Here is a 22,622-nt window from a genome sequence, read left to right on the forward strand (position 1 = left end):
TTAAATCCTAAATAATGCTAATATCATTGTATAGGCAGGACATATCATTAAAGGGGCGTCCAGTTTAGAAAGCCCATTATCATACACCCTATTAGGGTATTCTGAGTGGGGTCCTCTGTTCAGGACCTTTATCTCTTGGTCAGAGTGGAGAGCGGTTACAAAGAGCTTCTCTCGCTCTGGAGGACCTGCACTGTCCTGCATTATACAGACAACCCATTGATATGAATAGACACTGTGTAATGCTTCATTTCCCCTGTGGTGGCGCTGCAGGGAAATTGAGCAGTACAGAGAGGTTTCCCCTCATATTACAGCTGATCGCTGGGGTCTCAAGCAGGGGGACACTACCTATTGTCAAGGGATTTTTCTAACAAGTAGGGATTGTCCAAAGTGGAGAACCTCTAGAATAAGTTTATGAATGAACGCAGTAGAATTTTATCACTACAAGAAACAGTGGGCTGCAAATCAACTTCAAGTGTGGTTGTCTTCTGCTGGTCTTTTGAGGCTTATTTTTGAGTCAGAATTTGGGCCCACCACTGGGTACTCAGACGGGCCAGTCCAACCCTGGTTTCAACTGCTAGACTACCACCCGTGTGACTCTTACGACATGTGTGATTGACATAATGTAGTTGTTAAAGGGATTGTCCCCATGAGTTATTTTCCAAACAGCTTATTTGGGTATAAAATAAAAAAAAACAATATAATACTCACCTTCCCAGTACCCTGCTGCTCCTATGCCGACCCTTACATGGTCCACCGAAGGTGTCTGTTCTTCCAGCTTCAGCGACGAAGTGCCGACCCTGCTGAGGTCAATGCTGCGGCCAGTAAATTGGTTGCAGTAGTCACATGTCGTGTCAATGTGTCATCGTTTGAAGCCTGAAGAACAGGCACCGGCTGGGGACCATGGAAGGGCGGGGGATTGATAAGGTGACTATTACTACTTTTGTTACTTCATACCCATGTAAGCGGATTGGAAAAAAGTTTCATGGAGTTGGATAACCCTGTTAATGTTCAACAACCTTTGTTCAGCATCTGTCAACTTCAGTTAAGACACAGTCCACCCCTGGTTTTGGGTGTTTTGTTTTTTTCTTGCCGCAAGCATCATATTCAAGCCCGTGGTGTTGTGCCCACTTACAGACTGTTTCATACAATGGTTTTCACTATAAACATTAGACCTCATGATGTCATTTATAAAAACGGAAGGACTGTGTGCGCTGTAACATGTAACAAAAAATCTCAACTAGCCAGAAGGACTCATTATATGGCCCCCGCAAGGCCCACATTTTGGCTAAATTGTCATTGGACCATAAAAGTACTTACCATTTCTCCGTAAATACAATGTCCTAGAAGGAACTAGTCACTAAACAATGGCTTATTTTCCAATCTGCCGCCCCCCCCCCCTTTCAACCAAATAGATAACGCAACAGACAAAGTGCCTTCTGTCATTGAATGTCGTCTACGTGTCTTGACCATGAAGGAGTCATTTCTCGGTGACCGGTAATTGATATCAGTCACCAGTGTTCAGAGCGAGTCTTCATTTAGAGCAACACAACTGCCACATGAAAGACCAAGTCTTCACGACCACAGAAAGGAGAGTATCAATGACAGATGGCGACCATGATAATGAAGCCTTAGACATGCTCCTTGTTGTTAATAGCTTCCAACCCTACTAAATGCTATGCAGTGTAATGACAGACAACCCAGGGGTTTCCACCTGAGACTACAACTCCCAGTGTGAAGCTAACTAAAGGGGGTGCAGGGGTAGCAGTTGCACTCAGACCCTAGTGTCTCACAGAGTCCAAAAGCCACTCTGCGACACACGGAGACACCATTAAAGGGGTTATGTGGGGGGACCAAAAATGATCAGTGTAGTCACTGTAGTATGTGTGTACACTCGCTAATATACATTCCGGTCCCCCGTCACGCTGATTATGAGATTATTTTTTTATGGCGCTGCCGGGGGACTGGAGGTCTAGTTGCACAGTCTTCCATGACGACGATACGACTCTTCGTCATGTGACTGGCCCCGCTGTACTCCCTGTACTCGCTGTAGTACTGCTACTACTTGTACATAGAGTACAGCGGGGCGGGTCACATGACGAAGAGTCGTATCGTCATCAAGGAGGACTGTGCAACTAGACATCCGGTCCCCCGGCAGTGCTATAAAAATCTATGAAAATCTCAGAATCAGCGCGACGGGGACCGGAATGTATATTAGCGAGTGTATCACATACTGCAGGGACTACACTGATAATAAGTTTTGGTCCCTTTAAATGAGCCATGGAGGGTGGGGGGCCCTGTTACAGATTTTGCAATGGGCCCAAGGGCTTCTTGTTACACCTCTGCTGAACCCTATGTATAATGTTCACTTAGGGACAAAAACAGGTCATAATTCCCATTAATAACCAATCGGCCAATATATTTCTTGTCTTCAAAAATTAGAGATATAAAACTGAAAATTCTGAATCAGATTACTGGGAAATTTGTATATAAAAAATGACTGTTACGAGAAAACAGAGGTTCACATTTAGTTATGAGGAAATGTCAAACATCTCAGATTCTGTAAGAAGATATAAATGACACATGAGACATCATTTATTCTTTCCTATGTTCATAAATGATCACTATCATGTATCTCATTTGTTATAAAATGAAAAATAATTGATGCCAGTTTCTTTTATTCGGCAACATAATAATCAAAAAAATATTTTTGGGGTAACTTTATGGAACTGTAATTGGAGCTCCAAAAATTTTCAGCAAATTTTGTACAAAAAAATGTGGAGTTTTTGACTACGTTTGACAGATATTGGACCATTGAATTAGAAATTTTGGCAAGTCTTTTCTCACGTTGATCAGTGACATAATTTTTTTTGGAGGGGCTGAAGATAATGTATGGTGACAAGAGTGTACGTACTATAGAAGAACCCCCTACTGCTTCTATGGGACTCGTCAAGGTAGGGAGCAGCTCCTGTTGACTACCCCTAATCCCAATGGGCAGTTGGAACCTATGCCGGCCTCCTTCTCTCCACAGGCACTACAATTATAACAAACAAAGATGGGCAGCCCATTAGTCACAATACCCTTCTTTTCTACAAGGGGTGGGAAGATGGTGAGGGGCCCAGGATGGGCGGTAAGGGGCTGTATTCATCAGTAACAAGAGATGCTTCTTACATTTTTAATAAAGTGGCTCTTCTTGCTGTCAATAATAAGAGAACCCTGACGGTAACCTAATGGACCCGATTATAAGTCAATGAGGTCCGTCAGGATCCATTCAAAACAGATTAAACATAACTGTCATGGCCCCATTATGAATGGAAGCCATGACCCTAATGTGAACAGAGCCTTATGTGTTCCCGAATATACAGTATATGTACTACACTCTAGAGTTTTTGGTAACCAGTTTAATTTTCTGCGCCATTTTGTTAGTGAAATAACGAGCTGGGAGAGCACTTTTTAGTATCACTAGGGAACAATACCTCGGCCAGAAGAGAGATTGTCCCGTAAAGCAAAGCCAGATTCTGGAATCATCCGTCTCCCCTCTGCTCTCATATTTGCCCAATTTTGTAAGCTGTAATGATTAACAATTCGGACGATTTTAAGATTGTATACCAACGATTGATTCCCACCAATGTAAATTTGCTCTGTTAATTGGTAAATTTATTGTTCATGCTTACATTTTTTAAAAGAAATGATAAAATACAAATTTTAGGCCGTTAGTGGTAGCATTTAGTTTACTATGTTCTGAAAAAAAATACACGAGGGCAACGCAGGACATAAGTAACGATAGAAACCGAGGCAAAACCATAACATGTTATACTATGATACATGGAGAAGTGGAGGAAAGACTGAAGGAAGAGTCAGCCACGAGGACAATGCCAGGAAAGATTTGTCTCAAGATTTGTCTTGGGAATCTCAAGTAGCTAACAGCAATGCGTAGATACATTAGGTTAAGGCAGGACAGTGCTGAAGTCAACCCAAATATTAGAGCAATCTACTGTAAATAGCCGGGTTACCGAAGGATCAGGTACAATGGAAGAAATCTAGTCAAGAGTGTCAACTTCCGCAGATAGTGGCACTTCAGCTGTGGCTAAAATTATGTCTACAAAAAGTCCAGATATTGTCATGTTATATCTGTCAATGAAATAAAAAATGACCCTTGAATGGGGCTTAAAACAGGGGCATGCATGGGAGAGAGGGGGCCCAATAGCCAAGATGAAACTGGTCTTGCCTTATGGTGGCAGCTTTTGTGACTCGGGACAGAAGAGCCTGGTCCACCCCTTTTCCATGACCCTTGGTTCCTCTAAAGAAGGGAGACCTGCACAGGCTATCTACACCCAAAAGTGAAGCGGGTGGGACCAACCAGGGCTGAACTCCCTTTCCAAGGGACCTATAGGATCCTCATGGGCGGTGTCTATGATCAGTATGGCCAAGGCTTTGCCATCTGAGCCATCTGAATCACTAATTTACGGTAATTCTCCATTCAGTTTCTTTATGGATGTAACTGCTAGAAGATTGTTCTGTGATGGGTTAAAGCTCTTCTAATCATTCTAACTACCATGGTCAACTGGCCAACTGAGAATGCCCTTATCCCTCACTGGTACTAGTGGCATTACCATAACCATCATGGTGACTCTTAGGGTATGTTCACACGCAGAGTTTTTCGGGCGTAAATGCCTAAAAAAATGCCTGAAAAAACGGAAGCTGAACGCCTCCAAACATCTGCCCATTGATTTCAATGGGAAAAACTGTGTTTCGCTCAGACGGGACACGCAAAAAGAAGTGCATGTGACTTCTTGAGCCGTTTTTGGAGCCATTTTTCATTGTGTGAAAAAACGGATCCAAAAAACGCATTTAAAAAAGTTTGATGCTTTAACCCCCTTAGGCTTGGTTCACACAGAGTTTTTTGCAGGCAGAAAATCTGCCTCAAAATGCCATTTGGAATTTTGAGGCAGATTTTGCTCTGCCTGCATGCCGTGGCGTTTTTTGCCCGCGGCAATTGAGCGCCGCGGGCAAAAAACGCTGTGAAATATGCATTCTCTGACTCCCATTGATGTCAATGGGAGGTCAGAGACATAAACGCCCGAAGATAGGGCATGTCGCCTCTTTTTCCCATGAGACGGTTTTTCCGCTCGCGGGAAAAAAACGCCTCCGTCTCCCATTGAAATCAATGGGAGCCATTTTCTGAAGTTTTTTGGAGTGTTTTCCGACGTGTTTTCCGTGTCCAAAAACACGTAAAAAAAACTCTGTGTGAATTTACCCTTAATGACCGGCCTATTTTAAACCTTAATGACCAAGGTATTCTTTGCGTTTTTCCATCGTCGCATTCCAAGACCTATAACTAGCTGTATAATGTCTTGTTTTTTGCAGGACAAGTTGTATTTTTTAATAGCACCATTTTGGGGTACATATAATTTATTGATTAACTTGTATTAACTTTTTTTGGGGGGTAATGGAAAAAAAAAACCCATACATTTTGCCACGGTATGTTGCGTCTTAGATTTACGCCGTTTACTTTGTGGTATAAATAACATAATAACTTTATTCAGTGGGTCCTTACGATTGTGGCGATACCAAATCTATCTAGATTTTGTATGTTTTTCTACTTTTACACAGTAAAAACACATTTTTTTCAAATTATTTGTTTTTGTGTCGCCATGTTTTAAGAGCCATCATTTTTTATTTTTACGCCAATGCAGCTGTATGAGCGCTTTTTTTTTTTTTTTGCGGGACGACTTCTAGTTTTTATTGGTACCATTTTGGAGTACATGTGACTTTTTGATCACTTTTTATCTAATTTGTTTGAAGGCAGGATGAACAGAAAAAACAATTCTGGCATTGTTGTTTTTTTATTTTTTAAGGCGTTCACCTTGCAAGTTAAATAATGTAATAGCTTTATAGGTGGGGTCGTTACGGATGCGACGATACCAAATATGTGTAATGTTTTCAATTTTTTTTTTGTTTTCAAGAGAAAAAGTGTGTTTTTAAATTTTTTTTATTTGGGATTTTTATTTATTTATTATTAACTTTAATAAACTTTTTTATAACTTTATTTTTAGTCCCACGGAGGACTTCACTATGCGATCTTCTGATCGCTTTTATAATACACTGCAATGCTTCTGTATTGCAGCGTCTTATTGCCAGTAAGTGTAAACCTGGGTCATGCCTCAGGCATGGCTTAGCAGGCATCCACTACAGGCAGACCTGGGGGCCTTTGGTAGGCCCCTGACTGCCATAGAAGCCATCGCAGGGTGCCGATGGGGTGAGAGAGGGAGCACCCTCCCTCCAAAACCACTTGGATGCGGCGTTTGCTGTTGAGCGCCTCATCTAAGGGGTTTAAACGGGTGTCATCGATGTTGATATCGATCCCGCCCATTAGAGCAGGTGCCCGGCTGTCTTTAGACCACTCGACACCCGCTTTAGCCGGCACAGGACACCCGTGCTGGGCTTATGTCAGAGTGCCGTGAAAAGGCGGCGCCGTGGCATAGGTACCCTTAACGGCCGCCGTGAAAAGGCGTATTGGGGTTAAAAACGGCTGAAAATCAGAGGCTGTTTTCCCTTGAAAACAGCTCCGTATTTTACAGCCGTTTTTACTTTAGCGTGTGAACATACCCTTAGGCCCTGTTCACATGGAGTTTTCTGCAGGCAGATTTTAACCTGCCTGCACGCCGTTTGCCGCGTTTTTAGCTGCATTTTTCGGCTGCGACCAGTGAGCACCGCGGGCAATAAACGCTGTGAAAAACGCTTTCTCTGCCTCCCATTGATGTCAATGGCAGGTCAGAGATGGAAACGCCCAAAGAAAAGGCATGTCGCTTCTTTTTCCAGCGAGCGTTTTTTTCTACCTCTGGAAGTCAATGGGAGGCGATTTTGGACGTTTTTTTGCCGCGTTTTCCAAGGCAAAATGCTTGGCAAAAAACTCTGTGTGAACAAGGCCTTAGGTGGAGGACCATCTGACCCTCAAAGGTTATCAGTGGAAGTGAAAATACTCCACTCCATTAAAGCTTCTGGGCTCTGTTGGCTGTATGGGGTAGAAGAGGGCCCGCCAGGCCACCTTAGTCGCTGGGCCCTCAGTCACTGTCCAATAGATCAATGGCCCCTGGTCAGTAGGGTACGTTTTACTTATATCCTTTGTATCATCAATTCAGACCCTAATATACTAATGCTCCATTACCCTAGGACATCTCTTCCATTAGTCTGATAGTAAAAGTCAATAGAAAACCATAAGAATAAACAAAAGGAACACATTTAATTAACATACAGTCGATCCTGGGCCTGATATGACACTTTTTCCTGGATGGTAAATCCAGCCATGATCACCGAACTGTGTCCAAAGCTTCTCTTGTGCTTCACCTTTTTCCAAGATTGCACTGCCATCGAAAATCAGGCTTTAGTTTCAAAGTCCTGAAAATTCAAAAATACATATCTATACCTTATGGTCCTTCAAAAATTCCTAGGTGCACTGGTTTTATAGCTCTTGGGTAAGTTATACATCGCCTCATCCTCTCTCACCTGCACTTTACAACCCATTTACAATAGTCCCACTGCTTCCTCTTACCTGTCATGTTCCCTTCTCATCTTCAGTTTTCCTGCCTGATGGATTACACACATATATATTTATTAAAAAATGCTACTGCCAGCTTTAATAGGTGACAGTTTTAGTTTTGTTTTTCTGTAAAATTCACAAACCACCATCACACAAAATACCCCATTTCTGGAAGCACTTGAATGAAAAACGGCTCCAAAAACATCCCAAGAAATGACCTGCACTTCTTTGACGCGGGCGTATTTTTACATGCCATCGTTTGACAGCGACGCGTAAAATGACACTTCGTCTGAACAGAACATCGTAAAACCCATTGCAAGCAATGGGCAGATGTTTGCAGGCGTAATGGAGCCGTCTTTTTAGGCGTAATTTGAGGCGTGAAACGCCTGAATTACATCTGAAAATAGGTCGTGTGCACATACCCTAAGGCTGGATTCACACGAGCATTTTCCATCCGTAATGGACGGAACGTATTTCGGCCGCAAGTCCCGGACCGAACACACTGCAGGGAGCCGGACTCCTAGCATCATAGTTATGTACGACGCTAGGAGTCCCTGCCTCTCCGTGGAACTACTGTCCCGTACTGTAATCCTGATTACAGTACGGGACAGTTGTCCCGCAGCGAGGCAGGGACTCCTAGCGTCGTACATAACTATGATGCTAGAAGTCAGGCTCCCTGCAGTGTGTTCGGTCCGGGACTTGTGGCCGAAATACGTTCCGTCCTTTACGGACGTAACATGCGCGTGTGAACCCAGCCTAATACTGCAGGATCAGACTACACAGGGTTTGTTTGAAGTCTGTAACCATGGAGACACATAGATCTTCATAAGAGCTTTATATACAATGAATGTTAGTAAGAAACATGTGTAATGCTGGCAGTTGGTGCTGCTCCTGCTGGCGGTCTTTGTCACCGGGTCTTGTACCTGTCTCAACCAGAGTGCACGCACTAGGGAAGACACAGCTGCATAGTTGAGAAAACGTTGGAATTTATTTCCAGGGACACTTAGGGTGTGGCATCTTTGGTGGGTGTGTCTTATGGGGATGTAGCGTATCTGGTGGGTGTGTCTTATGGGGATGTAGCGTATCTGGTGGGTGTGGCTAGTGGGTGTGTCTTTCCAGAATGTCTGCTTACAAATAATGAGTAAACATTTCTGCACTAGTTTGGCTGGCAACTACAGGGTGGGCCATTTATATGGATACACCTAAATAAAATGGGAATGGTTGGTGATATTAACTTCCTGTTTGGGGCACATTAGTATATGGGAGGGGGGAAACTTTTCAAGCTGGGTGTTGACCATGACGGCCATTTTGAAGTTGGCCATTTTGTATCCAACTTTAGTTTTTTCAATGGGAAGAGGGTCATGTGACACATCAAACTTATCGAGAATTTCACAAGAAAAACAATTTAACGTTACTTTATTCTTTCATGAGTTATTTATGTCATTATGGGTGTCAGGTCCGAGCATTCCTAGATGAACAGTTTCCTGGAAAGTGGATTGGTCGTCGTGGGCCAGTTGAATGGCCCCCTAGGTCTCCCGATCTGACCCCCTTAGACTTTTATCTTTGGGGTCATCTATAGGCAATTGTCTATGCTGTGAAGATACGAGATGTGCAGCAACTGAAACTACGGATACTGGAAGCCTGTGCTAGCATTTCTTCTGCGGTGTTGCTATCAGTGTGTGAAGAGTGGGAGAAGAGGGTTGCATTGACAATCCAACACAATGGGCAGCACTTTGAACACATTTTATAAGTGGTCAGAAACTTGTAAATAACTCATGAAAGAATAAAGTAACGTTAAAACCAAGCACACCATTGTTTTTCTTGTGAAATTCTCGATAAGTTTGATGTGTCACATGACCCTCTTCCCATTGAAAAAACTAAAGTTGGATACAAAATGGCCGACTTCAAAATGGCCACCATGGTCAACACCCAGCTTGAAAAGTTTCCCCCCTCCCATATACTAATGTGCCACAAACAGGAAGTTAATATCACCAACCATTCCCATTTTATTTAGGTGTATCCATATAAATGGCCCACCCTGTACTATGGTGGCCGGTATCTCTCTCTGGTTATCTGGTTGATAACAGGCAGGTGATGTCTCACTTTATCACTAGGGCTAGGAGATATGTGCTGACCACTAAAACCAGCGTAGATAGTGCCACACTCAGTGGCCCTTGTAGATGGTGCTCCACACTGCCGCCAGTAGATATTGCCACACACTGCTCCCTGCAGATAATACCACACACTGCTCCCTGTAGATAATATCACAGTGCCACTGTAGATTTTGCTACATGCCCCCCCTGTAGATAGTGCCACATGGCCCCCTGTAGATAGTGCCACATGACCCCCTGTAGATAGTGCCACAGTGCCCTCTGTAGATAGTGTCAAACATCCCCTTTTTATATAGTGCCACACAGCCCCCCTGTATATAGAGCCACACAGCTCCCATGTAGATAATGCCACACAGCCCCCTGTAGATAGACACACAGCCCCCTGTAGATAGACACACAGCCCCCTGTAGATGATGCCGCACAGCCCCTCATAGATGATACCACACAGCCCCTATATATGATGCCACACAGCCCCCCTGTAGATGATACCACACAGCCCGCTGTAAATGATGCCACACAGCCCCCCTGTAGATGATGCACACACCTCCCTGTAGATAGTGCCACACACACACCTTCCTGTAGATAGTGCCACACACACACCTCCCTGTAGATAGTGCCACATGCTTCCCCTGTAGATATCGCTACACCCCCCTCCCTGTAGATAGAGCTATTGTGGCTACCTCTAGGAGGGGAATCCCCAGCCAGAGCGTTGCCGACGCTCTGGTCAGGGATTCTGCTGCAGGAGGTGCCCCTGACATCACTGCCCTTATATGGACAGTGAAGTCAGGGTCCCCGTCGATGAGCGGAATTACTGGCCAGGGCGTCGGCAACTCTTTGGCCGAGAATTCCGCTCCAGCAGGAATAAATGGCAGAGCAGGAAACAGATAGTTTCCTGCTCTGTGATAGTATTCAATTGTATCTGCATCTTGAGGATGCAGATACAATTGAATATAGCAGATACAAGGACAAGTAATTTGCCGGGACTATCTCTGTAAATACAGGACAGTCCTGGCAAACTCGGGACTGTTGCCAAGTATGCAGCTGCAAAAAGGAGGAGAAGCCACGGCAAGATGCCGGCGGCCACGCAAGACAGCAGGACCAGGCCAACTTCTGTCTGCCTATCCTTCTGCTCACAGCTGTGTTTTCCCTAGTGCGTGCGCTCTGGTCACCTCTTAAAGGGCCGCAATTCAAAATTCCAAAAACCAATTGCTCCTAGACTATATATAAAGGTACCTCCTCAGTTCACCTAGGGCCTAAGCAACTTCGGTGCATCTTAGTTGTGCTGACTCGTTGATCGGCGCTCGCTGCACCGGCGAAAATTGACCGGTGTAATTGTGCCTTATGTTGTGCATATCTGGCATGAATAAGCAGGTCATTTACTGACGTCTGACATTTGCCAAGGGACATAAAAGAAGCTAGATTATAATATCCGAGTGCCGACGGCTGATAGCGCCATGATGTAATGTATTTGTTTACCGCACTATCTATATTGACTTACTTTACCTGCAGTTAAACTGACAATATGTACCTTCAATATTCTCCCGCACCTTTGTTCTCATTGCATAACCAGCAGCAGGATTAGAGAACAAGGATCCTGCCTATGTGGGAAAATCAAAGGATAGGCCAACATGCCCTTTGCCGAAAGGAAAGAGAAAAAAATGTTTTTTTGCTGTAGGGCTCCCGAGTGTGCCAAGGCACACAGCACACTGAGTCATTCTCAACGCTCGGTCCCGTGGTGATCACAGATCATTTCCCATGACTTGCTGAGTGACGTATAGTCAGGTAGAGCAATATTTACATACTCATTCAATACTTGTGCACTGGGAACGAGAACACAAGCCCGGAGAATGGAGGGAAAAAGGGCGCGCTTATTCTACTGTTAGAGAAGAATGGATTGATTGCAAACCGCGGGTAATGTGTAAGGCTACAAATATGTGAGGCACTTCTGCTGGCGGGAAAAGAACACTGCATTGTGTGAATAGTGCCAAAGGCCGATCCTTAACCCCTTCCTTCCTCGCGTACCTTTCCAATTCTTGGCTGTTTTGATATTTAAGGTTCTAGTAATCCTTAAAAACAATAAGAACTTTCCTGTTCTTGTATGACTACAGCTCCTAGAATAACAAATTCCCAGTCGCCATACTTCCCATATTCACAATGATCCCCTTGTACATCCATCATAGGGGTCAAAGCTCCTTAGATACTCAAGCTCAACCTTAGAATGTCCTTCTTTCTTCTGCATAAAGTACAGAGGTTGTTGTCCGACAGTATCACACAGTATTGGTCTCTTGATATATAGGACAGAGGGACCTTTTGGACCCCCTCAGACTCCAGGGTCCCGGTGCGACCCCTTGCTCTGCACCCACTATAGCTGTTTTCCTGGATGTGGTGACATCACTAGTGGATTGTAAATGTAGTTGTCTTATTGGTTCTTGACAGTGGCGTAACGATCGCGGACGCAGGAGGTATGACCGTGACCAGGTCCATAGGGGAAGGTGGCCCGTTCCTGATCCCTGAGCGCCGCTTTCAAGTGGATCGAGTTAAAACCTCTCCCCCACCTTTTTGTGCGTCTATGGCCGTGCCTACAGACCCACTTGCCACATAATGCTACAGTACACAAGGTCTGTGTCATGGCGCACACAAGGTCCTGATGTATGGACCTCGTATGCGCCGCGGCACAGATCATGTGTGTAGGGGCCTGAAGACAAGAGGAGGGGTGAGTAAATGCTTGTTTTTTTTATTTTGATCTGGGGTCTGATTTAGGGGTTTAATTTCTGATCTGCAGGGGGTTCATGATTGAAGGCGGCCTATTCAAAAGTGTGGAGCTCAGCACATTGTAGTTACACCCCTGGTGCTTAAACCAATATTTCGCAATCTGAGATTTGTCAGGATGGACAATAAATTCAGACAGATTTTGACCTATGTGACCTGGTCTGCAATCAATATCCATCTGTCATGCTCACAACAAGATATACATGCAGGAACAGGTAAAAAGGTGAACAGGTGGGTCAGCCTGTACTGACCTTAAAGGATTTTTAGTTTAGAAAACCACTTACATAAACTCTATTAGGGAATTCTGAGTTAATATGGGGGGGTTCCTCTGTTCAGGATCCTCATCTCTTGGCCAGAGTGGAGAGCGGTTACATAGAGCGTCTCTCATTTTGGAGGACCTGTCCTGTACTGTATTACACAGACAACCCATTGATATGAATGGGAACAGTGTAATGCTTAATTTTCCCTGTGGAGGCGCTGCAGGGAAATTGCACACTAAGGGTATGTTCACACGCACTGTTTTCAGAAGTAATTCAGGCGTTTTACACCCCGAATTACGCCTGAAAAAACGGCTCCATTACGCCTACAAACATCTGCCCATTACTTTCAATGGGTTTTACGATGTTCTGTTCCCACGAGGTGTAATTTTACCCTTCGCTGTCAAAAGACGGCGTGTAAAAAAGACGCCCGCGTCAAAGAACTGCATGTCACTTCTTGGGACGTTTTTGGAGCCGTTTTTCATTGACTCCATTGAACAACAGCTCCAATAACGTCCGTAAAAAACGCCGCGAAAAACGCGAGTTGCTACAAAAACGTCTGAAAATCAGGAGCTGTTTTCGCCGGAAAACAGCTCTGTATTTTCAGACGTATTTTGCTAAGCCGTGTGAACATACCCTTACTGCCAGGTTTCTCTACTTATTGCAAAATAAGCTGATTGCTACGGGTCCCAGCAGGGGGACACTTTGTGATCAGCTTATTGTTAAGGGACTCTTCTAACAAGTAGGGATGGTTCAAAGTGGACAATCCCTTTAAGCTGCGGAAGCAAAATTGGCTTCGAGTTAAGTACTTAATCAGAACATCAGAGGTTATGAACAAGCACTTGTTTGAAGGTGGAAATAGTTAGGGTTCTATCACACGGCCCGACTTGAGCCACGTAAACGAGCGCCAGTCAACGAGACAGCTTGTTGATCGGCGCGCGTTTGCTCCTTTCACATGGAGAAATTATTGCTTATGTATAGGAATGAGCGATCATTACTATGATCGTTCGTCCCCATACATTTTCATCATGTTGGCAGCGCATCAGTCTAAAACTAAAAGGTAGACAAGTCCTTTCAAAAACATTATCTAAGTTCATCCATGGATGGGGATGGACCAGTCATAACAGGGTAGTTGTTCCAGTAGTAGACACTCTGGTGTTAGGCACCTCACAGACCGTCTTGTTAAATTCCACATATAGCTTGAAGATACAACAATAGTTTTATTAAGAACCAAAGACTGTGTATAGTGTAATGGCCGCGTTGGCGGACCCCCGCCGCAGACCTCAGACCTCTGGCTTCTCGCCAGCGTCTCCCTCCTCAGAGACGCCAGCTCACACGGCCGTTCTGCTCTGGACTGTCTCCTAGGGTGCGCGCGCTCGTCCCCGGCAGCCTCAAAGGGCCAGCGCGCGCAGATACAAAAAGTTCCCTAACCAACTTTTTAATGCCTTGAATCTCTAAGGGCTCTTGCTGCCCTCATCCCTCGTCCTGTCCGTGATCCATGGAAATACATGTTCTATTCTTCAAAGGATCGAAGACCCACTGAAGTAAATGGGTCCGTGAAAACTATCGGGTGCCACTCGGATGCCATCAAAAAGTGTGTGTGGCACTCTGTTGTGTGCAAGAGGGCAAAGAAGTTTATTGTGCAGCAGAGAGCGACTACGTGGATAGTATATGTAGCACGCTCACGTCCAGCTATACAGAACCCGTAGAAATCAATTGACCCATACTTTACCTTCATGTGCCTCTGGTTTCATACAAAGTATTTTCCTCTTGGATTTGCAATAAAAAAAAACAGTGGCATGTTCGATAGTCTGATGAGTTATGGAGCATTGCTCTGTGGGAGAATATGGGGCAGTACAGGTCACCATAAGTAATAAAGAGTGCCGCTCTACAGGCTCCATGCCCATGGATTATCATTTGCATGAGGTCTAAAAAGTCCTAATCTAAAGGGTCTAGTCCTGGTAATGAGATTTGACCCTACATACTGTATATAGTCTGTTGACCCCAAATGCGGAATATAAACTGAACCTAATAAATTGTGCACGCTTTGCATTACACAGTGCGGGGAATAAAAGCCGCCTACATTTATTTCAGCAGTGAAATTGAAATAAATGCTAATAAAGTAATGTATACGACAAGTCTCGTGCTATGACTGCTACACTTTTCAACTTCATTAAAATATCATAAAGGGGCCACCTTGTGATCCTAATCCCTTCTGTCTGGGAACTTGGAGTTTAAGATGTTGACATGTAAAGGCCATTACATAATCTCTTCATTCAACAGTAAAAAGGCATTAAAATGAAAGCTGTAATCTGTACAGTAAATATTAAGGAGGAATAATACAGTCAATTTTAGATCCCGCGACATAAAAGCAGCCTTTCATTTTCAGACTAAATAACAACTTTAATAAAGCACTTTATACTCTGACAGCGTTGGCTTCGGATGAACACAGAGCAGCCGGCGAAGAAAAGATTGTATCAAGGTCGAGCAGCTACAAGGTTATGAAACCAGACGTTATCCTCCGAGTCTCGTGGAAGGGGGTGCAAGACGTGTTTCCAAAAATGGCATCAAGTCTACGATCATTTACAGACGGTATAGATAATGTAAAGCCACCCATAGAATCACACATATATACAGTCAGTGACCTGGTAATAAAGCGCATAAATCATGCTGCCGCACGGTACACATAATGTCGCCATATAGTGCCCCCAAAAAAGTGTCACACAGTGCCCCTTAAAACAATGTCAAACTTATAGTGTCATTAATATAGCGCCACCTAAAATTGTGCACATATGGTGCCCACCGAAAAAACGCCACATGGAGCCCAAATATAATGCTGTGCATAATGTTCCCTTTAAATAATTTCATACACATATGACTAAAGGTATAGTGCCATCTAAATAGTGGCATACATGAAGTGCAATCAAAATAATTCCATTCACAGTTACCCAAAATTAGTGCCACACATAATGCCCCTTAAAATAGTGCCGTATAGTGCCATAGGTATAGTACTACCTAAAATGATGTCATGCATGTCATAATATAGTGCCACCTAAAAGAGTGCCATACATATAGTGCCCCCAAAAATAATACCATACAAAGTACCCCCATAAAATAGTGCCACACATAATGCCCCCATAATATAGTGCCATAGGTATGGTACTACCTAAAATGATGTCATGCATATGTCATAGATATAGTGCCACCTAAAATAGTGGCATACATATAGTGCTATAGGCATAGTGCCATCTAAAAGAGTGCATACATATAGTGCCCCCAAAAATAATACCATACAAAGTACCCCCACAAAATAGTGCCACACATAATGCCCCCATAAAATAGTGCCATAGGTATAGTTCTACCTAAAATAGTAGCATACATATAGTGACTCCCCAAAAACATCATATATAATGTCCCTAAAAACTGTCACACATAATCTCCCCCCTATATTAGTCCCATATGTCTTATGCCCCTCAAAATATTGTCATACAAGTGTTCCCCCAGAATATAGCCAACTTTACACTTACCTGTCCCCGCTCTTATTTTGACACTCAGGTGGTGTGGGCCAGACAAATTGCAAGTTAAAATTATTCACTGGGCTTGTAGAGGAAGTAAAGGGGTTGTTCTAACTCTGTAACCCTCTCGCATATAATTTCATGTACTCCCTTTCCTGGTAAAAAATATATGCTGGATCATCCTGATCTGACTGGTTCATGAACAGAATGCCAGAACTACAGTGAAGACTGACAAATATACAGGCAGAGAAGTAGGTAAGAGGTAGCAGGGGTAGAATGTGACCCTGCATAAAAAGTAACATCTACACTACATGTCCTTCATGGTCTATGGGTAACCATTCTGTTGTAACGTAGGAGATGAGGGTAACAGCTGATACTAGTGTAGCAGAGACATGCATGGAACGTGGGGCTTGCTAATGATATAGTTAGTCTAACTGTCTAAGCACCTACTAATTTGCAGCAGATGACTTATCCATTGCATTTACAAAAATGTTTCCTGCTAATGATCGATAAATAAAGTCAATTAAAGAAATCGCTTACAACGCCGTGAATTTCAAGCTGTCATTTCCTCTAAAAATGAGAATCAACATTGATGACTTATTCTAGGACAGACCATCGTTGTGTGATTTTTGGGAGAATCTAACCACCAGAACCCCTATGTATCAGCAAAACAAAGTATCTGACACAGCGCCGCTCTTCTACATGTGGTTGTGTCTGGTATTGCAGCTCAGTCCCTTCACTTGGCACATGATCGACGCTGTGTTGGGTACTGCAGTGAAGCAGTCAGGGCTCTTCAGCAAATCTTAAGACCTATTCACTTTGCTGATCGGTGGGGGGGGGGCGGCAGGGGTTAGAACCCTAAAAATAGTCCATTAGGCCAAAGAGCCGTTGTCGGGTGCAGTCCTTTACAGTTGTTCATGCCAAACAACAGACCTAAATCCCATAATTATAAGCCCATACTAGGCCACAGATCAACCCAGAGATTGGTCAGTGATTTGTCATTTTAACTTATGGCGTTGTCGTCCGGAATGACAACTTTCACAGACCAACCTTGAATAAGTCGTCCCGAAAATGGCCAAATCCCTGATGCATGGCAAGCTTTACACTTCTGCCCGTGGTACTATGTATAGCACAGTTATCTACATAAGTCTCTGCTTTACTGTCTTGTGATTGGCTGTCCCCAGTTCAGGGGTGGAGCTTGGACATGCAGCATGAAGGTAGACACTTATCAGAGGTCCTGGGTCTCTTGCGATTGTTATATTGTATTTTTATATCATAAAACCAATGATAACAACACAGACTATCAGCAATCCCTTATCTAGAAATGTGAAATTTTTGAAAGCCATCATTTCCTTATAGGGTGGAGTGACCTTTTAACACTATAAACTCTGACTCTGCTTACACTTACGGGGATCCTATTACATGTTTTATAATCACTTCCTTTTTCAATTCGACAGAAATTATTTCGTAAATCACGGGCTTTAAGTCTCAGTTATTTAGATAAGTAACACTTAGGTCGGAAACAAAAAATTGTCGAGAAATGAGCCAGATTGATATGTCTAGAGCACGAGAGGGAATTGAGTAGACGCGTTTATTTTAAACCTTTTAAAAGGATTAGCTTTGCAATGTTAGTAAACTTTGTAACCTGATGTTTGAGGTCACAGGAACTGCCCTGATTTGCCCCTTATCTCAATGGGTTCTTCTAAATGGGATGAGGAACGGCAGGTGTCACATGTCAACGACAGGAGTTCTGGGACGTTCATCCCATCAGTAAGAAGCAGAAGATGAGACCCTGGACATGTTTGCTGCAATAGCTGAAGGTTGTCAAGTCAATGACTGCTCACATAGAACAGCCTCGCTCACCCCCTGAAAGGTTTTCCAAGTACAGCACCATCAAAGTGCACATTGCAATTCTCTCTTGAACTTTGGTTAATTTTGTCTCCAGTTTCGAGCAGTTCCTAAACAGTGGAAGGAACGTATTTATACAATGCCCCGTGGTTGTTTAACATTTAACTAGAGCTTTTAATATCCCACACGCCAAGAGTGGTGTTCAGGGGGGCATACTAGGGGGCACAGGAGGAGCGTTGACACATCTCACTATCATTATTATAGTGTCTACAGATCCTATAAGGACATACGTCATCAAAAATGGTGGCTCATAATGTCATGGAGGCCGGGTGGTGGGCCAGGTATAGCTTGGACCACTGGTTATTTTCACTAATATTCTTATGTGGAGCGTCAATGAGATTGGCCTCAACTGATACAGAGAACATTGGGGTCATAGTCCAATTTTTGGTGGAAAGGAGGACACGCGTTACTTCCCAGATCTGGAGTATATTTCTGTTTAGGAATAAGACACAGCTTACAAAATACTGAACTGTAGGAAAAGTGGTCTCAGCTAGGATGGGTATCTGATGTTGACAGCTCTCTTAACTTCTGGCCACCCGTGCTGACAGATTGCTGAAGTCCTGGCTGTCGGCACTGGCAATCAGGTTTTTTTCAGGGTTGCCCAATGCAACATGGCAAATAATACTGTCAAAGAAACAACAAATCAAGGTGTTTAGGCAATAATGTCACATTTTCAAATACCCTATTATAAAAATCTTACTTAATAGGGAGGGGGGTCCCTCATTCAGGAGAGTGACCTCTTCCTCTTGAGGACTAGGCACCTACTACAAGCTCAGCCTATTGATTTCAATGAGCAACATGTAGTGCTTCCTTTCTCCTGTGGTGGCGCTGCAGAGGAATTGAACACTTACTGCCAATTTCCCACAATGAATGAAGCTGATCGCTGGGGGTCGCAGCAGTGGGATACACTGTAATCAGCTTTTCATTGGGTGGCCCCTCTAACAAAAAGGCATTGGCCAAACTAGACAACCCCTTTCACGGTTGTTGAAGTTCAGCAGTGCTTTATTTCTCTTTGGCTCTTTGTCAGATCCAACCAGTAACTAATCTAGATGGAGTTTTGTGATGTTTTGAATGAGTTTTCATTTAAAGTCCATTACTTAACCAATCGGGTCAATGCCAAAACAACCACCTTACGTCTATGGATGCCCTAAGACAACCCACAGATATGGATCCAAGGGGAAGTAGCGATTGGTTGAGATAAAAAGAAAGCTTAGATCAGTTTTGTTTTTTTAGAACAATCCCTATTGTTTCCTTCGGAAATTATATGGAGCCAGAGTCTTTTCTTTCTATATCTATATATAAGGCCTAGCGGTTCCAGTGATATGCTACTTTGACAGCTAATAATACATAAACAAAAATTGTTAATACATAGAAATAAACTCAGGACATCTTCCAAGTTCTTTATAGTGGTTGTCTGATTTTAAAAACACATTCAAATAACCTTTTAAAGAATTCAGAGTAAATAGAGTAGAGGTCCTCTATTCAGGACCCTCAGCTATTAGCGAAAGCGAAGTGGGATCCAAGAGACCATGTCTTGCTTTGGAGGACCCAACATGTACCTGAAATACACAGACAACCCATGAATTTTAAATGGACACTGTGTAATGCCTCATTTCTCCTGTGGTGGCACTGCAGGGAAACTAAACACTTTTCTACCAAGTTCACTAACTGATCACAGCTGATCTTTGAGAGTCACAACAGCAGAGCACCATTTGAACAATCTATCATTGGGGACCTTTCTAACATAAATATATTCAATAGATACAAAATCTCCAAAAGTAGAGAACACCTTTAAATTATTTAATAAAATGAAAAATATGTTTTAACATTGAATACCTTATATAAACTGTAAGCTCCATTGTTGTGGGAATTAAAGAAAAAAAATAGTCTGCATAAAAGGAATATAAATATGGCTAGAGCTACGGCACACGGGTGACTCTCCATGGTTTATTGCCCCATAAAATCCCCATATATATAAAGTTTGCTATACCGCCATATACAATGTAAAAAACTAAGCAAAGTAACAAGTGGCTGTCAGCTGCTGTGAGACGTGACCACGGGTGCCCCTCCGATGCATTCCTATGCATGCAAACATTTATTGCTGCTTTTCAAGTAGGAAATAGGTTACAACTGGTTAAATCGAATGCCGTCCTGTGCTAACCAGCTGCTGCTCCGGAGAAGAAGCTATTGTGCGCACCGACATTTATGAATTGGGCTTGACAATGAGAATGTCACATAAGACAAGTGAAAGTAGCTCAGCCGGCTTCTCAGATCCAACTTGTCTCACTAAAAATACACCCTCATTCTAATTCCCCTTTTGCGCTGCATACTTCTCCTTTTCGGAAGACTCCTCCTGTCCAGCACCCTGCAATTGTGCCAGTTTCTTTGTCTCAACATCTGCCCACCGACAGGCACAATACATGTTATCAGATCGCTGATCGCTTGAGCCCTAGGCTTTCAACTAGGAGCCATGTATAAATATTAGCCTCCCCCTCACACCCAACCAATGCATGTAAACAAAAAAAATCATTTACTAAAATAAATGCCCAGTAGAGTTATATAATAGGGTGGAGTTCCCTGATTTATTAGCCGGAGCAGCGAGCATCTTATGCTCTGAAGTACCCAGCACCTCTATGTATTACATGAACAGCCCATTGATATCAATAAAATATGTGTAATACTTAATTTCTCCTGTAGTGGTGCTGTAGGGAAATCAAGCACTTGCTGCCAAGTTAATGAGCAGGAGCGATCTCATAGATCGATGCAAGTAAAAAAGCGTATTGGATGATGTCTGACTCCAGGGGTGTAGCTATATGGGCTTCTGAAGTAACAGTCGCATCAAGCCCCGATACCTAAGAGGGCCCAGAGGCCCCTCTGTCCCATTAGATGCCCCCAGCATTATAAATGATACATAATAGCTGGAGGGCCCTGGTAAAGATTTTGCATTAGGGCCAGGAAGCTTTACGTTACCTGTGCTTGTGTTCGAGAGTAAACATCTGGGTGGATGTGTATAAAAAAGTGCATGGCACGATGCCCATGTGTGAGAGTGAGCGCATGGGTGAACACATGGGTGATTGTCCATGGGTGCTTGTGCATGAGTGAGCATACGGGAGGATGTGAGCAAGCACTTAGCAATAGCAGCTCTGATAATCGCACAAGCGGCAAAGGGGCAGCCATAGAGACGCGCATAGGACACCATCCAACCTATGAATCACCTCCAGTCCCAATCTCAAGGATTAAAGTAGATAGTTTTTGCTTATACAGCGGCATGCACCCATATCATACAGTACTGCACATCATTCATCAAATCTTACTCATCATTCAGTTGTATGACATCAATGCCGGGGGAGGGGGGGGCGGTAAATTTGTCCCATTCAATTGCTTGACACATGGAAACCGGAAAATGTTGTCAATGTGACTTCATTAGGAAAGGAAATTAGGTTCTGGAGGGTTTTGAAGCACATGATGATATTGCATAACCACCACTAACCCATTTACATGTTGTGTCTTAATATATGACATGAGTATGGCTGTAGGTTCTTCTGTGCTTTTCAGCCAGGTAGCCATCTTCCGGTCGAGTTATTCCTTATTACTTGCTATTGCTTGTCAATAAAGATGTCATTTTGACATTTATAAGAACATTATTGTTTGTTTTTACTTTTGCAAATATAATGCCATATATTTATGCTTTTCTTCTGTGCCTTTCAACCATGCTTCTATAATATTATTATGTCTACCACAGCCCTTTATTATTTGATATCTGTTATCTATATACTTGACTTTTCGGCATCCATATTACATTATCAAAATATACAGTATCTTATCAGTGTGATATTTTTCTATCATCATTTCTATCAAAAGTAGTTGCCTATTACGTTCTAATCCACAGATGTATATTTTTGGCATCCATATATATCATTATTTTTGTATATGTTCTCCCTTAGAAATATAACTAGATTGTGTATTATTATAAGCTTGATATAAAACATAATCCATGTCCTGTGGGCAAGAAAAAAAAAAATGCTGTGCTTTTCAGCAAGGTCTTTATCATCTGGCAATATTTTTTATTTTCTATGTAGATATTTTATATACACAATTTCTACCTTGTAAATACAACTAGATAAACTGCTTGATCTTTGCTGCTTCGTTCTGTACTTTTCAGCAATGTTTTTGTTATGTTGTAAAGAAGCTTTTAAACGTTAATCTTTTCAGTGACGTGTCAATCATCTAGTCAAGAAAGTTTTTGTTTCTTTTTATAGGATATCTGTGAAGTTGTCTTCTTGGCATTCCTAAAACATTATTTTACAGAATATTTCTCTATATTGATCACATACCTTTTATTTATGAGTTCTTTCAATGCTTCTCAGCAAGACGTCTATTATCTGGTAATGTTATTTATCATCTGCTATCTATGCAAAAGTCTTCTGGGTAACTTTATGTTTACTTTCTCCTTTAAAGAGGCTCTGTCACCAGATTATCAAACCCATATCTCCTATTGCATGTGATCGGCGCTGCAATGTAACAG

This window comes from Rhinoderma darwinii, chromosome 5 (assembly GCF_050947455.1).
Source record: "Rhinoderma darwinii isolate aRhiDar2 chromosome 5, aRhiDar2.hap1, whole genome shotgun sequence".
Classification (NCBI taxonomy): Eukaryota; Metazoa; Chordata; class Amphibia; order Anura; family Rhinodermatidae; genus Rhinoderma; species Rhinoderma darwinii.